General features: G+C 36.9%; 1 pseudogene; it reads right to left on the reverse strand.

Annotated features, from left to right (window-relative positions):
- Positions 1 to 216: 216 nt before the first annotated feature.
- Positions 217 to 5357, reverse strand: LOC113302377 (annotated as a pseudogene).
- Between the last annotated feature and the right edge of the window lie 1105 nt (positions 5358 to 6462).

The raw sequence follows: 6462 nt of genomic DNA on the forward strand, positions 1-6462 counted from the left end.
CAGTCTTTCTTAGCTAAAACCAGCTCCTTTGGTATGACTTTGACATGATACGTGAACTCCACCAGCAGCCATTAAATGAACTGTATCTATAAAAACAAGATAGCTAATCGAGCAAAGAAAACAAAAGGTAGAAAGAAAAGAAAGAGAGTAAGCTCATCTGAGCGAGGGTCTGGCAATGATCTCTGATCCACTGCACAATCTCCTGATTAAATACAATTTTACATGATACATAATATTTCAGAATCTGGATTATAAATCATTTATCGGGTTTTCATCATCTTCTTCTGGGTTGACAAAGAACTCAATATAAGCAATTCGACTAGGTTGTGGATAACCAGCAGAGTCAATGTGTGTGTGTTGAATGGATGATCTTGACACTGAAACCAAGTGTTTCAATATTCCACCTCTCCCGATTGTTAGTTTGCTTCCTTTGTTTTCTCTTATGACACTAGTAGGAATGTTTGAAGTTGTTTCCTTAAGAAACTTGTACTTATACCTGCATGTAGGAAAAGAAAAAACAACTTCAGATCTAACAGTGAAGCAAAAGACTCCCAATCTCCCTCCCACATTTTCTCTACCACACAGATATTTCTGGTGCATGTTCTGCTTTTCATTTAGGGAATTTTAACAAACTGCCACACTTGCAAATCCCGATTCAAGAAAATGCCACCGTTTTTTTCAGAGTTAATTAAATGCCACAACCGTTAAATATTCCGTCAGGGCCTACCAAACCGGTGTATATGCGTTGAACAAGTCAAGAAAATATGTTATCATTCCCTATTTACCCTTCACAATCCTTAAAGACTTGTGAATCGCTAATTAGGAGAAAGCAGAACAAAGAATCTGAGAGAGGAGAAAAGCAGCAGCTGCTGCTATTATTGCCGAGCACTAGGTCGAGAAAAAAACAGAGAAACTGAGAGATGAAATCGAGTAAAAAATGAAGATTGGTCTGAGAATTAGATCTGTTGAGATTGTGAAGGTTCAAATTGAGGATTTGTTTTAAAATTGGAGGTGTTCTTGGTGATTCAGATGAACATTTGGAGTTGATGTTGTTGTCGATCTCTAGAAATGGAAGATGAAGAAGAATTGATAGGGTACAATGATGAAATTGAACTGAGCTACAGTCGTGGATAATTGAGAATAAATTGAACATTGGGTTTGATTTGCCGATAGAGATCAAGATATTGATATGATAGATGTTGTGACGATTGTGGGTTTGAATCAAATCGAGAATTGGTTAGAATTTTGTGATGAAGCAAGAACAGTGATGAGATGGTATCAAAATCAGTTTTGTGAAACCTACATATAGGATTTGTCAAAATTCTTTCTTAAAGTTTTGGGAAATAATTTTAGGGTTCGTCAAAATTATGTTTGATTCATAGAATTCCGGTTGTTTTAAGAATAGGGTTTAGCTTGATTTTCATTTTTTTTTTCCAGTTTTGTATGTTAATTAGGGTTTCTAATTGTTTTTTACTGTAAATTGTTTTGATTATGATGGTTGTCGTGATGAAGCAGTATTGGTGGATGATACTGGTGGTGATGTCATGGCTTGGGCCATGGTTGCAGGTGATGGCAGGTTGAAGAAGGAGTTGCAGAGACTGAACTGGTTGGTGGTAATGGAGATGTATGATGTTGGTTCCATGGGTTTGGTGACGTTTTTTCTGATAGGTGTTGAATGAAACTGAAGATGGTTTTCCAGGGGATATATGGCTATAAAATGGTAGAACTGTCATGGGATTGAATTTGCAGGTGTTTCGGTGAGTTTAGAAGCGCTAGAAATTTCAATGTTACACCAAGATGAGAATGGCACATTAGGTGTTCGATAAAAGTCCTAAATGGTTTTTTCTTCACCTCTTCAAGCTCAGTTTCTACCAGTTGAGCCTGTGTACAATTTGGTTTGTGCTTGGTTAATGTCACAGGAGCTGCAGGGAGTTGTTGTAGGCTCTTGAGATGAAGCAAGAGAAAATGACTGCGATGGTTGGTGATGAATTGCCATGGAACTGAAGTGTTTCTACAGAGTTCCATGGGTATTTGGTGACTTATATGAATGCTAGGACAGGTGACATGACAGTGTTGATGCTGGAGAGTTTTACTGGTGGATATTGCAGGTGCAGTGAACCCAAGAACAAGGAGGAATCGGTGATGGATTACAGATGGGTATGATGCTGTTGAACTGGACATGGCGAGATTGCAAGCGAGATGAGTAACAGATGTGCTGGTAATGAAATTGAATTGAAACTGAAAATAGTATGAGGAGATTATGTTTATGAGATGAAATGGTGCAGCTGGTATTGTTGCCGCTGCAGTTTGGTGGTAGTTCTGATGTGTTCGCAGGCAGAGATTGCTGGAAATGAAGAAAGGAGGTTAAGCTGGTCGTGGTCCTGGTGAAGCTGAGTATGCCAGATTACAGGGTGATGGCTGGAGTAAATGGAGTTGAGATGTTTAAGCAGAGATAGAGCTGTAAGCTGAGAAGATTGAGCTATGAACTGACGGTGAAGGCTACAAGAAGTGTAAGAAAAGAAGGGAACTGCCAAAATAAGGAATGGGTTTGGTGAGTTGGTGACAGATTTGAGGGTGTATATGTCTTTTACTAAGCTGGATAAATGCCACCTATGCACTAACTGATGGCAACAGTTTTTTTGGATGGAAAAAGGTCAAACGTGTGGCATTAAATAAACTCTGAAAAAACGGTGGCATTTTCTTAAACTGCAAATTGGAAATGTGGCACTTTATTAAAATCCCTATTCATTTAAAACAGAGACTCTTTACAAAACTCTTGTGCGCAGAGAACTGTAAAACAACCATCTTTCTCTCTCTAATATAATGGGTGATTACCTGTAAGAGATACGTCGATCGCATTGAAATGCCATCAATAAATTAGTGTTCGCGTAGTACATGAAGTCTATCTGTCAAAAGAAAACAAGCATGCTTGATACTGCAATGAGGCTTAAATCCTAGGAACCAATTACTGTTTGGGAGAAAGAAAAAAAAGAATGGGAAATTTACCTGCAAGTCCCCATGGCCTTCACCTTTAACCGTTACACAAGGTGGGTCGGGTACTAGAGTTATTTGGATACTTGCACCAGGCCACTCAAGATCATCGACAGCCTCCCTCAAAGCTGCAGACTAAGAATTCATGACGAGTGAAGTGAGATATAAAGCGTATGTCATCAGGAGTAATATATTTAGAAGGAAAAACATGAATACCTTAACAGTAAAACTCAAGGGTGTACTTCCTGCTGGCTCAAAATTATAATCCCATGAAATGGTTTCTGGGATTCTGGTCCTCAATTCCGCATAGATACAAGCATCAGGTGAGTCAATTGACCTGGATTTATATGGATAACTACCATTACTACAAATATACATAAGTTACAGCTACAAAGTTAAGAAAAGGGAAAAAGGAGTTCAACCACGAATTGTGACCTACAAAACTAGTCAGAGATGGCCATGGACTAGACAAGAACCTATATATTGATAATTTGATATCAATCAAAGAGCTGAATAAGCTACCATAAAACAAGGTTAAATCATATAGGGGCTGTGGTGCTGCCAAATAGCTCCATTTTCAATGTATAAGGCCATAGCCCTTTAAGAAACCGGGCCGTTAGGGCATATGTGGGTGATGGTGGGAAATGCTGATGGATATTGGCAAGGTCGGGGTGGTAAGTACTCGACTGAGTTTCAGTTCTCTGTTTTCCCAAGAATCTATCTCAAGATAACCGGACGAAGAAAGTGACACGCAGTGGTGTGAGCAGGGGGTTATTCTTCAAGCAATAAGCAGAAGGTTGGTCGATCTTCTTCTGCATTCCAAGTTTCTCAGAGATATTCCAAGTTTCTCTGAGATAAAATGAAGTTTTGGTATATAAAGTGGATAACAGATACACCATGGTGCCACGTATTTTGATGTGATTTCTGGGCCTAAAAAGGAGATTGCCAGGGTCAAACAAATGCGAGACAGATTCTTATGAACAATAAAATGAGTGGGAAGACGATTGGCAAGGTGACTTGTCAGCCGAATCCAAAGGGGATGAGCTGGATATAAGTAGTGCGAGGTTGAAGGATATAAAAACTTCCTAGACTCGGTTCAGTAGTCAATAACGCAACTTTTCTAGGTTAGGTGGCATCAAGGTATATGAGCATTTCCTATGAGTCTTCCATTAAGTTAGGTGGCATCAAAGTATATGAGCATTTCCTATGAGTCTTCCATTCAGATATAAGATCTCAAAAAATTGTAAGAGACATTTTCAATGTTGATCGAAAACAAAAACAAGTCAAGATAAAAATAACTAAAAAAAGATCGGGCAGGTAAAATGCATGAAAATATCTATCTACTAAAATACTTTCCTATTAAGATACTCCCTCCGTTTCTAAAAAATAAGCAGGTTTCTTTTTTTGGGTATGTCAAAAAAATAGGCTTGTTTCCATATGTGGAAAGTCAAATGTTATGATTTTACTACTATACTGGTAGAGGGACCACTTCTCTCTCTCCATTTTCTCTCCTAATACAAAAAGGGGACCATTTCTCTCTCCTCTTTCTCTAATAACAAATGAGTGGGGACCAAAGGATAGATTAGGAAAAAACATGGAAAAGTGGCTTCAATGATTAGTTTTCTTAATTTTTGTGAAAATCAAATAAGTCTATTTTTTAGAAACGGAGGGAGTACTTGTTATTAGAATTATGAATTGAGCCTTATGAGAACTGAAAGCTATCTACTTGATTGCAAGTCTAAAATGCATTCCAGTTCACCAACATATATATAAGTAATGAAAAGAGAAAACTAAAAACGTACTCGAAAAGAAGCTGCATATCAGAACCAGGGTACCGAATTTCGATTGTATTTAAATGCCCGGGTAAAGAGAATGTGTTCAGACAATCAACAAATAAACCCAAACCCACTCCAAAACTAGGGCGTCCTTCAGCTTTGTAATCATAACTTAGGAATAGCTACAACATCAAATTGAACTTCAATAATTTGATATTTCATTGGAATTTAAGAATCTGAATTTGAATGAAATGAATCCGTAATAATAATACCTCACGTTTCAGATATACTTAAGCTTGAATACAACCAGAATCTTCAACAATCAACACAATACCATGTTCGGATAATTCAAGAACTGCATCCTAGAAAAAAACGAATAAAAAGAAAGAAATTATTAGATGATTCTCCTAGAAACAAAACCCTAGAAATGGGATAACAAAGAATTGGGGAAGAACCCTAGAGTCAGAAACTCTTTCACTAAATCTGATGACGTTTCCATCTAACAGAAGATAAGGAATCAACCATGCCCTGAACATTATCGATCTGACAGACCAGATCAGGGAAATCCGGTTCTACCTCAGAAGAACTCATATTTTCTTTTCCCGCCAAAATAATCCACAGTTGGGTACTTAGGTTCTTCTTTCCGGTGCTCCTCTTGTTAATGCGAGATTATGATTTTATACTATGAATTTATTTATTTTGGAGGGTGGTTGGGTCTTATAGGGGGCATCCGATTTACATTTACACGTACCCTCCGATCCAAAAACCTTGGGTGCATCGTGCACAAGTACCCCTCTTTCAGTTTTGAATAAGAAACCTATTACAAGGGCTCCAAGAAAAGAGTTTCGAGGGTTCTTAAGAAATCAAATATCATATAATGAAGATTCATAAGAATAATACTAAAATATCTTTAACCTATTAAATATTAAAATCTAAAACTAATTTGTTTTCACTCTTTTCCTTTTAACTCTTCCATTTTCTTCTTCCCCATTACCTCCATCACCCATTTCTTCGATTAATCATCAATTCTCAAAATAATTCATTATCGGTTAACACCACTTAATCCACCCGCAATGACTTTAATAAGGTAAAAATCAAAAAACCCATCTTATTTCATTAGTTTTATAGCATGTTTGGATAGGAAAACAGAAGCTACTTTTTGACTTCTGTAAGTTAATAAGTCGAAAGTTAGGGTGAGAAGCGTTTTATAGATCGACTTATAAAAGTCGAAAAGTGACTTTTTTTTGGAGTCGAGATTTTTGGCTTTCGACTTCTGAAAGAAGTTGTTTCTCCTCGTTAATTGTGTCCTAATTTTTCCTTCCCTTCACTTTCCTCGGTATCTTCTTCCGTCTTCTTCTTCCCTTTCTTCAGACTTAGAATAGCTGTGAGAGAAGAACTACAAGCTCTGAAACAAGAATTAGGGTAATTTCTTTTTCTATTTTTCTCATCAATTATGATTCATAGTAAGATCGATGATGAATTTCTTCTATGAGATTGATTTGATTCGGTTTTACCATTTATATCTTTCAAAAACATCATCTTTATCTAGTTAATCCTTATCAAGCATACATAACATGACATAGTTGATGTAGATCTGATTGCATACATCTTTTTTTGTTGTTAATGTATGTTGGATTTCTTATTTCATTTTTTTTTTGTTTGCTAATTTTTTTTTTACTGATAGTGAAGGATGTAG

This window comes from Papaver somniferum, chromosome 8 (genome assembly GCF_003573695.1).
Source record: "Papaver somniferum cultivar HN1 chromosome 8, ASM357369v1, whole genome shotgun sequence".
NCBI classification, from domain to species: domain Eukaryota; kingdom Viridiplantae; phylum Streptophyta; class Magnoliopsida; order Ranunculales; family Papaveraceae; genus Papaver; species Papaver somniferum.